The sequence below is a fragment of the Bombina bombina genome, chromosome 5 (assembly GCF_027579735.1).
Source record: "Bombina bombina isolate aBomBom1 chromosome 5, aBomBom1.pri, whole genome shotgun sequence".
NCBI classification, from domain to species: domain Eukaryota; kingdom Metazoa; phylum Chordata; class Amphibia; order Anura; family Bombinatoridae; genus Bombina; species Bombina bombina.
In genome coordinates this window covers 657,919,400-657,935,673 of record NC_069503.1, presented here as the reverse complement: position 1 = coordinate 657,935,673, position 16,274 = coordinate 657,919,400, and positions in this window count along the sequence as shown.

Genomic DNA, 16,274 nt, shown 5'->3' with positions numbered 1-16,274 from the left:
ATAAAGATACAATAAACTGATAACCGTAACAGTAATGAACTAGCGGTAGTATAATAATGAAACTATGATGAATGCAGTGTACCGGACATATCATTTATTCTCTAATACCTGGCACATCACCAAATTATATACAAACAATCATAAAATAATGATTAGAAATTGCATGGATAGATTGTCAGCTCTTGTGCACTAGTCTTTGTTGCTATAATATGTTAAATCTTACGGCTAGATTACGAGTTTTTGTCGGTAAGGCTTGCAGGGCTAACTCTCCTTTTTTTCCCACCGCTCCCTTAAGCCAACGCTGGTATTAAAGGTTTTTTTAAACCTGGCGTTAGCCGCAAAAAGGTGAGCGTAGAGCAAAATTTAGCTCCACATCTCACCTCAATACCAGCGTTGCTTACGGTAGTGGTAAGCTGGCTAAACGTGCTCGTGAACGATTTCCATATAGGAAACAATGGGGCTGAGCTGGCTGAAAAAAAATCCTAACACCTGCAAAAAAGCAGCGTTCAGCTCCTAACGCAGCCCCATTGTTTCCTATGGGAAAATAAAAAATATGTCTACACCTAACACCCTAACATGAACCCCGAGTCTACACACCCCTAATCTTACACTTATTAACCCCTAATTTGCCGCCCCCGACATCATCGCCACCTGCATTATACTATTAACCCCTAATCTGCCGCTCCGGACACCGCCGCCACCTACATTATACTTATAAACCCCTAATCTGCTGCCCCAACATCGCAGACACCTACATTATAGTTTTTAACCCCTAATCTGCCCCACCCGCAACTATATTAAATTAATTAACCCCTAATCTGCTGCCGCCAACGTCGCTGCCACTATAATAAAGTTATTAACCCCTAAACCTAAGTCTAACCCTAACCCTAACACCCCCCTAATTTAAATATAATTTAAATAAATCTAAATAAAATAACTACAATTAAATAAATTATTCCTTTTTAAAACGAAATACTTACTTATAAAATAAACCATTAGATAGCTACAATATAACTAATAGTTACATTGTAGCTAGCTTATGATTTATTTTTATTTTACAAGCAACTTTGTATTTATTTTAACTAGGTACAATAGTTATTAAATAGTTATTAACTATTTTATAACTACCTAGCTAAAATAAGTACAAAATTACCTGTAAAATAAATCCTAACCTAAGTTACAATTACACCTAACACTACACTATAATTAAACTAATATATGGTACAATTAAATGAACAAGAGCTAGATTAATTTTAGTCACTACATAGTAGCTATAGTCATAATATTAAAATTAACTTTGTCCAATTTAATTAGATTTATGTAAAATTTAACCAAAAAGGGAATGGTCGTATTCTAATTAAAGTACTACCCATTTACCAATAATTAATTATGTCAAATTCAGAATTTAGGCCTCCTGGAATTCTAGTCTTTAATTTGAATTTCTCCAACATTGGTGTGTCCGGTCCACGGCGTCATCCTTACTTGTGGGATATTCTCTTCCCCAACAGGAAATGGCAAAGAGTCCCAGCAAAGCTGGTCACATGATCCCTCCTAGGCTCCGCCCACCCCAGTCATTCTCTTTGCCGTTGCACAGGCAACATCTCCACGGAGATGTTTAAGAGTTTTTTGGTGTTTAAATGTAGTTTTATTCTTCTATCAAGTGTTTGTTATTTTAAAATAGTGCTGGTATGTACTATTTACTCTGAAACAGAAAAGAATGAAGATTTCTGTTTGTAAGAGGAAGATGATTTTAGCAGACAGTAACTAAAATCGATTGCTGTTTCCACACAGGACTGTTGAGATGAAGTAACTTCAGTTGGGGGAAACAGTTAGCAGTCTTTTCTGCTTAAGGTATGACTAGCCATATTTCTAACAAGACCATGTAATGCTGGAAGGCTGTCATTTCCCCTCATGGGGACCGGTAAGCCATTTTCTTAGTTAAACATAAAAGAATAAAGGGCTTCAAAAAGGGCTTAAAAACTGGTAGACATTTTTCTGGGGTAAAACAATTGCTTTACTAGGCATATTATGCAGATTCTAACTAATTATTGGTATTATAATCTTGGGGAACGTTTAGAAAAACGGCAGGCACTGTGTTGGACACCTTTTTCAGATGGGGGCCTTTCTAGTTATAGACAGAGCCTCATTCTGGGACTGTATAGGGGTTAAATGTTAAAATGGCTCCGGTTCCGTTAATTTAAGGGTTAAAGCTCTGAAATTTGGTGTGCAATACTTTCAATGTTTTAAGACACTGTGGTGAAATTTTGGTGAATTTTGAACAATTCCTTCATACTTTTTCACATATTCAGTAATAAAGTGTTTTCAGTTTGAAATTTAAAGTGACAGTAACGGTTTTATTTTAAAACGTTTTTTGTGCTTTGTTGACAAGTTTAAGCCTGTTTAACATGTCTGTACCATCAGATAAGCTATGTTCTATATGTATGAAAGCCAATGTGTCTCCCCATTTAAATTTATGTGATAATTGTGCCATAGTGTCCAAACAAAGTAAGGACAGTAATGCAACAGATAATGATATTGCCCAAGATGATTCCTCAAATGAGGGGAGTAAACATGATACTACATCATCCCCTACTGTGTCTACACCAGTTATGCCCACACAGGAGGCCCCTAGTACATCTAGTGCGCCAATACTTATTACCATGCAACAATTAACGGCTGTAATGGATAACTCCATAGCAAATCTTTTATCCAAAATGCCTACTTATCAGAGAAAGCGCGATTGCTCTGTTTTAAACACTGAAGAGCAAGAGGACGCTGATGATAACTGTTCTGACATACCCTCACACCAATCTCAAGGGGCCATGAGGGAGGTTTTGTCTGATGGAGAAATTTCAGATTCAGTAGCCAGGATCAATCAGGAGAGGGCCTCGGTGATCTTGATAGCTCCTGCGTGGCCACGCAGGACTTGGTATGCAGACCTGGTGAATATGTCATCGGCTCCACCATGGAAGCTACCTTTGAGACAGGACCTTCTTGTTCAGGGTCCATTCGAACATCCGAATCTGGTTTCCCTCCAACTGACGGCTTGGAGATTGAACGCTTGATTTTATCAAAGCGTGGGTTTTCAGATTCTGTAATAGATACTCTGATTCAGGCTAGAAAGCCTGTAACTAGAAAAATTTACCATAAAATATGGAAAAAATATATCTGTTGGTGTGAATCTAAAGGATTCCCATGGAACAAGATAAAAATTCCTAAGATTCTATCCTTTCTACAAGAAGGTTTGGAGAAAGGATTATCTGCAAGTTCTCTGAAGGGACAGATCTCTGCTTTATCTGTTTTACTTCACAAAAGACTGGCAGCTGTGCCAGATGTTCAAGCATTTGTTCAGGCTCTGGTTAGGATCAAGCCTGTTTACAGACCTTTGACTCCTCCCTGGAGTCTAAATCTAGTTCTTTCAGTTCTTCAAGGGGTTCCGTTTGAACCCTTACATTCCGTAGATATTAAGTTATTATCTTGGAAAGTTTTGTTTTTGGTTGCAATTTCTTCTGCTAGAAGAGTTTCAGAGTTATCTGCTCTGCAGTGTTCTCCGCCCTATCTGGTGTTCCATGCAGATAAGGTGGTTTTGCGTACTAAGCCTGGTTTTCTTCCCAAAGTTGTTTCCAACAAAAATATTAACCAGGAGATAGTTGTACCTTCTTTGTGTCCGAATCCAGTTTCAAAGAAGGAACGTTTGTTACACAATTTGGACGTAGTCCGTGCTCTAAAATTCTATTTAGAGGCTACTAAAGATTTCAGACAAACATCTTCCTTGTTTGTTGTTTATTCTGGTAAAAGGAGAGGTCAAAAAGCGACTTCTACCTCTCTTTCCTTTTGGTTTAAAAGCATTATCCGATTGGCTTATGAGACTGCCGGACGGCAGCCTCCTGAAAGAATCACAGCTCACTCCACTAGGGCTGTGGCTTCCACATGGGCCTTCAAGAACGAGGCTTCTGTTGACCAGATATGTAAGACAGCGACTTGGTCTTCACTGCACACTTTTGCCAAATTTTACAAATTTGATACTTTTGCTTCTTCGGAGGCTATTTTTGGGAGAAAGGTTTTGCAAGCCGTGGTGCCTTCCATTTAGGTGACCTGATTTGCTCCCTCCCTTCATCCGTGTCCTAAAGCTTTGGTATTGGTTCCCACAAGTAAGGATGACGCCGTGGACCGAACACCAATGTTGGAGAAAACAGAATTTATGCTTACCTGATAAATTACTTTCTCCAACGGTGTGTCCGGTCCACGGCCCACCCTGGTTTTTTAATCAGGTCTGATTAATTATTTTCTCTAACTACAGTCACCACGGTATCATATGGTTTCTCCTATATATATTTCCTCCTGTCCGTCGGTCGAATGACTGGGGTGGGCGGAGCCTAGGAGGGATCATGTGACCAGCTTTGCTGGGACTCTTTGCCATTTCCTGTTGGGGAAGAGAATATCCCACAAGTAAGGATGACGCCGTGGACCGGACACACCGTTGGAGAAAGTAATTTATCAGGTAAGCATAAATTCTGTTATCCAGAAGGCCTCTCTCTCTGCCAGCTTTCTGGCCCTGTTTTCACCCCTTTTAACAGGGAGGACTCTCTCTATAATATTGAGAAGTAACTCACATCCTTGTCATGAAAGTGAGAAAAATGATTGATAAGTGGTGTCGTGAGAGTACCCGCTCTTATGTCTGCCAAATGCTCTCTAATTCTGACTCTAGCCTCCCTTGTACTGAGGCCTACATACTGGCGTGCACATTGGGTGCACGAGACTACATAGACTATGTAGTTTGACCGACAGTTGAGACACAGTTTTATCGGGTACCTTTCACCTGTTGCTAGGCATTCAAAGCTATCCCCTAGTTGTACCCTAGCACATGCCACACAGGCTGGGTAGTTACAGTGGTACATTCCATTGAATTGGAGCCAAGATGATGCATTATTGGTGCTCCTTCCTAATCTGGTGGGAGTTACCATATTGCCAACTGTTCTACCCCTCCTGTATGCAAACCTGACACCTTTTTTCATTGTGTTTAGTAACCCATCATCGGCTGTTAGGAGTGGAAGATGTTTCCTAACTATACTACATATTTGTGGGTATTGTTGGCAGTACTCAGTAATGAAGAGAACTTTACTTTCTCATGTTTTCTCACTTTTCTTAGATGTATTACTCTGTAAGAGCTGTTTTCTATCTAAAAGCTTTACTTTTCGTCTGGCCCCTAGAATCATTGATTCCTTATATCCTCTCTCCCTCAGTCTCTCAGCAAGATCATTGGCTTGTTTCTCATACTCCTCTTCAGAGCTGCAATTTCTCTTGAGGCGTATGAACTGGCCTTTGGCCACACCCTTAAAAACCCTCTGTGGGTGTTTGCTGTTAGCATGAAGGAGAGATTTTTCAGAAATAGGCTTATGAAAAACTCTTGTTTCTGCAGGCTTCCTAGATGCCCCTATTAACCTGAGATCCAAGAAATTGATTTCATTTTTGTCGGACTCTGAGGTAAAACTTATGTCTACTTCGTTAGAATTCAGGAAGAGGATGAATTGTTCCATATAGGCATCTGAGCCCCTCCAAACCAGGAGGAGGTCATCAATATACCGTCTATACCACAATATCTCGTTCCTGAAGGGGTTCCCACCCCCAAAGACGTGGGAGAGCTCCCACCAACCCATAAAGAGTTTGGCGTAAGAGGGGGCAAACTTGGCCCCCATTGCCGTCCCACGTCTCTAGAGGTAGAACTCCCCCCGAACTCAAAATAATTGTGGGTTAACAAAAAGTTCATGATGCCAATCACGTACTCTACATATTGAGTATCCTCACCATATTCAATATCAAGAAAATACTTGATGGCCTCTAGGCCTTTGTCGTGTGGTATAGTAGAGTACAATGATCTGACGTCAACTGTAAGCCATCTGTACTCTTCCTGCCATACCAGATCTCTAAGCAAATTCAGGACATGTTTGGTGTCAGAAATGTAACTCCACAACTTACTTACTAGGGGCTGTAATATACAGTCCAGACATTCCGAGAGGTGCTCCAGGAGGGAACCAATTCCACTGACTATTGGCCTACCCTGTACCTCACTTGTGGACTTGTGCACTTTCAGTAGATGGTTAAAAGTTGGTATCGTTGGGTTTTCTACCAAAAGATACTTTATAGTATCCTGATCAATCAAACCCAACTCCAATCCATCGTCCACCAGGGAAGCCAATTGTCTTTGGAATGATCTTTTTGGATCTCCCCTCAACCGGGGAATAATCCTCCTCATTCCTAAATTGTCTTAGTGCTTCATGAAAAAAGGTGTCAGGTTTGCATACAGGAGGTGTAGAACAGTTGGCAATATGGTGGCTCCAACCAGATTGGGAAGGAGCACCAATAATGCATCATCTTGGCTCCAATTCAATGGAATGTACTGCTGTAACTACCCAGCCTGTGTGGCATGTGCGATAAAACTGTGTCTCAACTGTCGGTCAAACTACATAGTCTATGTAGTCTCGTGCACCCAATGTGCACTCCAGTATTTAGGCCTCAGTACAAGGGAGGCTAGAGTCAGAATTAGAGAGTATTTGGCAGACATAAGAGTGGGTACTCTCATGACACCACTTATCAATCATTTTTCTCACTTTCATGACAAGGATGTGAGTTACTTCAAGTGGAATATTATAGAGAGAGTCCTCCCTGTAAAAAGGGGTGAAAACAGGGCCAAAAAGCTGGCAGAGAGAGAGGCCTTCTGGATATTCAAATTAAAGACTAGAATTACAGGAGGCCTAAATTCTGAATTTGACATAATTAATTTCTGGTAAATACTTTAATTAGAATATGACCATTCCTTTTTTGGTTAAATTTTACATAAATCTAATTAAATTGGAAAAAGTTAATGTTAATATTACGACTATAGCTACTATGTAGTGACTAAAATTAAATCTAGCTCTTGCTCATTTAATTGTACCATATATGCAAGGGCATCAAGATCATAATTATTATGTATTATCTTTAGTTTTTAATTTTTTCTATAGGATCCATGATAATAGCAACAGTGATTTTGTTCACTTTGATCTGGATTAGCCCCACGGACAGCAATCCGTTTATATAATGTTGAGGCTCATTTATGGACAAAGGAATAGGTATCATATGGCTCATAAGAACAAGCACGGTTTAAATTGCCAATATAGAATGTACAGTTTTAGTCTACATTCTTAAGATGTATCACAGCCCCCAATAGCAATTTCCCTTGGTATGCAAAGGTTAAGTCAAGCCATTACGGGATAAATAATTTTGGCAGAAAATTGTAAGTGCATTAACAAAGAATATTGAATTGGAGCCGTTCATATTATTAATAAATAGATTACAACAATATCTCTCAAGATATTTCTTAGGATGTATAACAGTCCCAACAGAAAGTGACGTTTGGAACAAAGAGTAAAAGTTAAGTTAGCTTTAGCCAAATATATAGTTTATTTATGTTCCAAAATCCTCAGTGCAATAGTGAAGCACAAGTGAATTTCGAATCTGGCAGTGTCTGATTGGTCCATAACAGGGAGGGTGTGTTTCACCTAACAAATGGAAACATTAGACTCTTCCAGAGTTCCCATTGGCATACAAGTGGCATACAAGTTTGGAGGTGTGTACCTCCCAGCCAATGGGATGGTAGGGTAGGTATTTTAACGTTTCACATTGTAAAATGTTTTACACGTGGCTAGGAGTACGGCGTGGGAGCCGAAACATGTCAGCCAGTCTTCCATTTTTACCTAGTAACTCAGTTTACCCCGAGGATCATTGGACCCTGTGAAATGCCTGTTTATATTCAATAAAGTAACCATATATTTTTATTCCCCATTTTTTTCATTTACTTGTCATTTTGGCCGGAGACGTGAGCAAGGGTTGTTACAAGGGTGATATGTATCTACATGATACTCTGCATAAAAGGAATAATCAGCGGATGGATAGGATCAGTCCGCATACCCGGCAGTGTGAACACACCAGGGGGAAGAAAGCGATTTGAGCGGAGCCTAATTCTAAGGGGACAGCACTCAAAAGAACCGTCTGCACATCTGGCAGTGCAAATACAACAGGGAGAGAAGAGCAATCAGAGCGGAGTTTTATCACAAGGGGACAGTACTCAGGGCAGTAGGATGGAGTACATTTGTGCCGCTTCTTGCCGTTACCTCAAGTGAACCTACACCGGATGAATGTGAGTAAAGCCATAGTGCTGATTTATTACAATTTTGCTGGTTTGCCGGTTTTCATCTTCCAAGCACTGTTTATATGCCGAATTGAGAGACTGTTAGATATTTGATAGACTGTCCTAATTATAGAAAGGCATTGCTACCCCCTGGTAGACAGAGGAGCATTCATTCTGTATATATAGGAGTTTGTGCTGTGTATAAGTATATACAAAGTGCAAAGGAATACTCTTGAGATACTCATTCATGGACGTGAATATGTTTTAAAGCATACTCAGGATACTATACTATACTGTATATACATTGTTGCCGGGTCTCTGGGATTCTTTACTAGCTAGTTACACACCACTTTTTTATTTGCACAAGTGGTCCTCCATACGGCAGAAGTCTTCATCCGATCAGGGCAGAAGAGGTCCTCCAGTCGGCAGAAGGCTTCAACCAGACGGTATTTTCTATCTTCATCCTTCCGGAGCGGAGCGGGTCCATCTTCAATCCAGCTAACACGGAGCATCCTCTTCAAATGAAGTCCTAATGAAGAATGACGGTTCCTTTAAATGACGTCATCCAATATGGCGTCCCTTAAATTCTGATTGGCTGATAGAATCCTATCAGCCAATCAGAATTAAGGTAGGAAAAATCCTATTATTTTTTTTTTAGGGGATTAGATTAGGTGTAATTAGTTTAAAATTCTTGTGATTCTTTTTTTTGTAATTTTGTGTTTTTTTTTAGTAATTTAGTTTATTTAATTTAATTGTAATTAATTGTAGGTAGTTTAGGTAATTAGTTTAATGATAGTGTAGTGTTAGGTGTAATTGTAACTTAGGTTAGGATTTATTTTACAGGTAATGTACTTATTTTAGCTAGGTAGTTATTAAATAGTTAATAACTATTTACTAACTATTCTACCTAGTTAAAATAAATACAAACTTACCTGTAAAATAAATATAAACCCTAAGCTAGCTACAATGTAACTATTAGTTATATTGTAGCTAGCTTAGGGTTTATTTTATAGGTATTTAGATTTAAATAGGATTAATTTATTTAATCATGTTAAATTAATTTCGTTAAATTTAAATTATATTTAAGTTAGGGGGGGCTAGGGTTGGAGTTAGACTTAGGTTTAGGGGTTAATAAATTTATTATAGTAGCGGCGACGTTGGGGTTGGAAGATTAGGGGTTAATAAATGTAGGTAGGTGTCGGTGACGTTGGGGGGGCAGATTAGGGGTTAATAAAATTTAACTAGTGGTTGCGAGGCGGGAGTGCGGCGGTTTAGGGGTTAATGCATTTATTAAAGTGGCGGTGATGTCCGGTCAGCAGATTAGGGGTTAATAATTGTAGTTAGGTGGCGGCGACGTTGGGGAAGGCAGATTAGGGGTTAATAAATATAATGTAGGTGTCGGCGATGTTAGGGGCAGCAGATTAGGGGTTCATAGGTATAATGTAGGTGGCGGCGATGTCTGGTCGGCAGATTAGGAGTTAAACATTTTTATTTTAGTGTTTGCGATGTGGGGGGGGGCTCGGTTTAGGGGTTAATAGGTAGTTTATGGGTGTTAGTGTACTTTGTAGCACTTTAGTTAAGAGTTTTATGTTCCGGCGTTAGCCCATAAAACTCTTAACTACTGACTTTTAAATGCAGTAGGAGTCTGGACAGGAGAGGGTCTACCGCTCACTTCTTCCAAGACTCGTAATACCGGTGTTAGGCAAGTCCCATTAAAAAGATAGGATACACAATTGACGTAAGGGGATTTGCGGTAGCCTCGAGTCGCAGAAGAAAAGTGAGCGGTACACCTGTACCTCTCAGACTCGTAATACCAGCGGGCGTTAAAAAGCAGCGTTGGGACCTCTCAACACTGCTTTTTAAGGCTAACGCCAAACTCGTAATCTAGGCGTTAGTTTTGCAGGTCTTTTCTGCAGTCAGTATTTGTCTGTGTCTAGTCTGAGATCAAGTTTAGTTTTATAAAACTGGCTAAAATATAGTACTTTTTTAAAGGTCCTCACACACTTTTCTTATACACTTTGTGATGTATATCTTTTAACATTTTTATTAAATGATGAATAACAATGAATAGAAAAGCATTTAGTTTATTTTTATTTAAATTTACAATTTCATAAACCAGCATGTTAGTTTAATAAAATATATCTTTTTGAATAGTTGGCAAAGCATTTATTGCCTTTTACACCTTCAACAGATTTGCAGGATAATTTGATCTGTTTGAGACTATACCATTTTGTAAATATAATATTAGAAAATGTTTTAAACATCATATTGTTTGATTAAATCTATTGTGGAATGTGCACGGAGAACTGACTACAAATTGTATTGAAGATAAACATCCGTTAGAAAATACTTTCGCTTTGGGTACAGTAGTTATTGATCTTGAAGATGAGACACCTTAATCTTGTCACTACCAATAATATATTAGGTCCTATGAGAGCTTGACACTTTTAAAGATAATAATACTAGATTAATTGCAATTTGCTGAGTAAGATATATTTTTAGATATAGTGGAGTTTTCAGACATTTACTTATTGTAAAACCTTGTAAAAAAAAAAGTGCAATTGATGATTTATCACTCATTATTAGAGACCGATAAAGCACAGGTTCAGTTCACAAATATGGGTATGCAGAGATTTCAGTTTCAAGGTTGGAGACTTAATGAAAGGATAAAACTAAGACTTTTATGGGGTTAAGCAATTGAAAGGTTTACAGCTCATAAACAACCTGTATAAGTAAAAATGGCAAGGACTGAGCCAAGTTCAATTCTTTTGTTTTTGTGAAAACATCTCTCATCCATGCTTTGACTTAAAACCCCACAAAACCAAAATTAAGAGATTCAGCAAAGTTCTAACCTTAAGGATGATCAAATAAAAATAAACTGATGTGAGGCGGTGCTTGGCCGCACTGTGTAATGGCCGCTCACTGAACTAGCTCCGGAGCTCAGACCCCCCAAAACAGCATCCGCAACACAGCAAATGGGTCACATTTTTTTTATAAATGTAGGGGAAACATCCCTTTGACCACCAGGCTGAACTAAAAGCACTTTGTTCTGCACTACGGAGGAGTGTGAGGTGCCGGGCAAAAACGGAGCAGGAAGGCTGGGCCTAAACGAAACTGCGCCACTTCACCTAACAGAAAAGTCCAAAAGAAGGTGACACCCAGCACTCTGCAACTCCTCCAGTCAGTATATTTATGTAAATCTGCATGGCTCAACAAAGCACACAGAGCTAAGAGTGCACTGAGCACCAGGGACTTAATAACATTTGGGCTGCAGACCGGAGAGACTGAGGCCTAGTGAGAGACACCACTGGAGATTAGCAAGCAGGAAAAAATAAGGGACTTTTAAAATAGTACGATAAGCACTGATCCTGGCCCTTTGCAACAACACCACTGATGCCACTATCACATAAACGGCTAAGGGACATTTTACTGGGCTAAGAAGGAGCAGGCACTTGCTGAAGTGCAACATCAGGCCGTTTTGACCTCAGGAATTATAAAGTAAAATTTACAGCAAGGGAAGCAGACAAGATTAGTAGGCTGCAGCCTTTGCATATTTCTTATAAGATCGCAGCATATAGGTCACTGAGCATCATAATCTACAAAACAGACCAATATAAATATTTTTGAGTGGCATCAGCAAGTACTACCTGAATATTTATAAAAGCTATATTACTAGCTCAAACAAAATACCAGTGTACAGAATACCATACCATATACCTCTCAACAATCTGCCACAAATACTTGACTCTCCAAGTGGTTATGCCAGCTAAAAAACAGCAGAAAACTGAAACCCCAGCCAAATCCAAGATGATTAATCAATATCTGAAACAAGTTGAAGAACTGCAGCCCGAAAAGCCCCACTCTCTCAACCCAGGGCCCACATTTGCCTCATCTAATGAAGCACATATACAGGACATGGTAGATCATTCTTCATCTACAGAAATAACAAAAGAAGACTTGAAACTTCTAGCCACAAAATATGATATAAAAACTGCAATGTCTGACATGCGGGATATGTTCAATGAGATGAAAAAAGATATCAAAAAGTTGACCGTAAAGTATCAATGCTAGAGGAGAGTCAAAACACTGCCACACAAGACATCCAGCATCTCTCACAGCTGTCTTATAATCAAGAAGAGACAATCCATAACTTGATGGAGAAAATTGAAGATCTTGATAATAGAGGCCGCAGAAATAATTTGAGGATAAGAGGGGCTCCTGAATCTATTCAACCTACAGTGATACAAGGTTATCTTCAAGATCTCTTCAGAACAGTCAAAGGTTCCAGTGACTCACCAAATATTGTTCTAGAACGTGCACACAGAGCACTTAGAGCCAAACCATCCCCAAAAGCTCCACCACGGGATATAATAGTAAAATTCCTCAACTATGCAGATAAAGAAGAGATCCTGAAACATGCAAGGCAAAAGCGCCAAATTAGCCATGCAGGCATTCAAATCCAAATCTTCACAGATTTAAGTTCAACTACACTTCAGAAACAGAGAGACTTGCAATTCCTAACATCAATCTTAAGGTCTTAAAACATACCATACAGATGGGGCTTCCCATTAAGCCTAACTGCAACTAAAGGAGACACAACAGTGACCTTTCGCAACCTTACCAACATTTTGTGAAGTCTTACAAATACCAACACCAGCACCCACAGGATCTCAGAATATACAGAAAGCCAAAACTACAGTTGAACAACACAAGGACAGTCAGATATCATAATCTAAATCTATCTAGAACTTCCATCAATGGACATTCAAACCTGTAATCAAAATACATTTAACACAAATGGACATACATCACAGCCTCAGACAGATGAGTATGGCAGTTTAAATGATAGATTACGGTTGTTTGTGTGCAGTATGGCAAAAATATGTAAAATGTTTTTTCTTCCTCAGGTACAACAGCTCTCACTTTCATGTCAACAAGAGCAAACACATAGTACACTAGCTATGAGATGTATACACCACACAACACGTTTACCTGTATCTGCTCAATTACATTAACTAGCACTTCACACTGAAACTATGAAGAAAAGCAAACATTAAAGGCCTAGATAGAAGTAATCAACAAAGGGCATGTGTCTTGAGCAGCCACAACGTATAGAGCTATCTAAAATGAGTACCCTAGGGAGGAGTAAATAGCTTTGCATACAGCAGGCCTGATAGAAAACCATTTGCTCATAGGCACATTTTATAATTTTTCAAAAGGACGTCGTGGAGGGGGTGAAGGTCTCTACCCTCACTTGTTTTTTTGTTCAAAACCAGTTTAATACTGTTTTAGAATCAGTTTTGATCAGAATTGTTATATATATACTGTGTAAAGGAGGAGTCTCCTTAGTTTCAAACTTGATATTGTTGACACATTAAGTGTTATTGTATTTATATTCGTTGTATCTTGCTTCCACCATATCCAGTGGTTCACATATAAATTGCAATACTAACACAACGCGCGACATACCTTTCACCTCCCCTCCCTCTTGATTACACTGAAAACAAATATCCCATCATGAATGGGACATCCAGGGTACACCCCATAAACATTATAACTGCAAATGTTAAAGGATTTAATGTACCTCAAAAATGCTCCATAATACTTAATGATCTACATAAGCAGAAAGGAGCAATTATCTTAATACAAGAGACACATTTCAAAAAAGGACAAGAACCCAAGTGGTTCCATCCAAAATACACTACAGCGTACTTCTCCTCTAGTCCGACCAAAAAAAGTGGTGTAGGTATCTTGATTAAAAATGACATACCCCTAGTACCCATACACGTTGAAAAAGACAATGAGGGCAGAACTCTTATTCTGACAGGCTTACTATATGGACGACCTATCCCATTGGTAAACACATACTTTCCCAATAAGCAACAGCTGACGTACATACGTAAACTTTCCAATAAACTTTTAGAACATACCAAAGGAACATTAATAGTTGGAGGAGACTTTAACATTCCTCTGGAACCAGATATGGACACCTCCACAGGTGCTACTAACATCTCCAAAAGAGACATCAAGAATATAAATGCCCAAATCAGGTCTCTTGCTCTACATGACTCGTGGTGTATATTCCACCCCACTACTAGGGACTTTACTTTTTATTCACATCCACATAGGATATACTCCAGATTAGATTATATCTTAACAGACTCTATTGGCCTTGCAACTATCAAAAGTGTATCCATAATAACTAAAACATGGTCTGGTCATGCACCAGTTCTCTGTCAAATAGAGTGGCTGGATAGCCCCATGATACCCTTCATTTGGAGATTAGATGATAGTTTACTAGACCACCCACTCATCCAACCAAATATTGAGAAGGCGTTAGAAGACTATTTTCGTATAAATATCACTTCTGACATGTCTTGGACAAATATATGGGAGGCACATAAATGTGTTTTGAGGGGAGAACTAATAAAACAAAAAGCACATCTAGTACAACAAAGCAGAATTAAATACAGATCCTTATTACAGGATCTATATCACATAGAACAAAAACACAAAAAAGAACCAAAAAATGTGGAGCTTAACACCCATCTTCACCAAGCTAGAAAAGAACTAAACACATTCCTTCAACAGGAGCAACAGAAAAGAACCCTAATTTTGCAGCAAATATACTATGACCAACGTAATAAGGCATGGAGACTATTAGCCAGATCACTTAAACACAAACAAATAAAAACACATGTACGCCAACTCAAAAACAAAGCAGGTCAAATTAAGTCTGATAGCATTTCTATTCCTGAAATATTTCGCTCATATTACTCAGACCTATATAACATTGCTAACACTGAACAACCCGATAAGACACTAGACAACAAACTAGAAGCTATATCCACATATTTGAGTAGCATAGATCTGCCAAAATTAAATAACGAGCAATCCCAAGCCTTAGACCTCCCCATTAACGTGATTGAAATAAAAATGGCAATCAAGACCCTAACCACAGGAAAAAGCCCAGGCCCGGACAGGTTTGGCTCCTAATACTGTAAAAAATTTGTTAACATTCTTGCACCGAAGCTTGCTATGTTGTTTGACTCCCTTGATAAAGAGAGGGGTTTTCCTGTCTCTATGCTTGAGGCCCATATCACAGTTTTACCGAAACCAGACAGACCCCTGACACCCCAGAAAACTTCAGGCCCTGAACACAGACATCAACATTATGGCAAGAATATTGGCTGATAGGCTGAACCCGCTACTCACACAACTAGTAGCACCCGACCAAGTCGGCTTCATCCTGGGTAGAGAGGCTAGGGAAAATACCCTAAAATTTTTGCAACTAATGACACATGCTAGAAGTACAAACCAACACATGGCTCTTATCTCGACGGATGCCAAAAAGGCCTTTGACAGGGTGGACTGGGACTTTCTCAGGGCCACCATGTCCAAAATGAATTTAGGTAACCACTTCATAGATAAAGTATTTTCCCTTTACACCTACCCCATGGCTAGAATCAAGACCAATTCTGTCCTATCTGACCCATTTAAAATAAGCAATGGTACATGACAGGGCTGTCCCCTGTCACCCATACTGTTTGCCATATCCATAGATGTATTAGCTAACAGGGTTAGGTCCGACCTGGGTATCAGAGGAGTATTTACACAACAGTCAGAATATAAATTGACAATGTATGCGGACAATGTCTTACTTACCCTGACAGAGTTAGAAACCTCCCTCCCAACATTGTTGGGAGTGTTCGCAGAATATGGCAAGGTGTCAAATTTCCATCTCAACCTCTCCAAATTGGAGGTGTTGAATGTGATTACCCCCATGCATTGTATTGATAGAGTGAAGGAGGACTGTCCCTTACGCTTTCAGCAAAAGCAATTAAAATACTTGGGGAATCTAATAACTACAGGTCAGAAAAGGAAAATAGCACCAATGAGTCGTAGCATCTGTTATGGTAAGAAAAGTTTATTGTACAGTCCAATGTTAGAGTACAAACAGAGTCACAGTGAAGAACGCCTGACGCGTTTCGCGCATGCGTAGATGCGCTTCTTCGGAGGCTAATTCAAATCTAAGTGTGACAGCTTTTAAACAGTATTTCTACCAATCATTTGTTAGTTTGAAAGTGAGCCAATGGTGTGGCTGTCC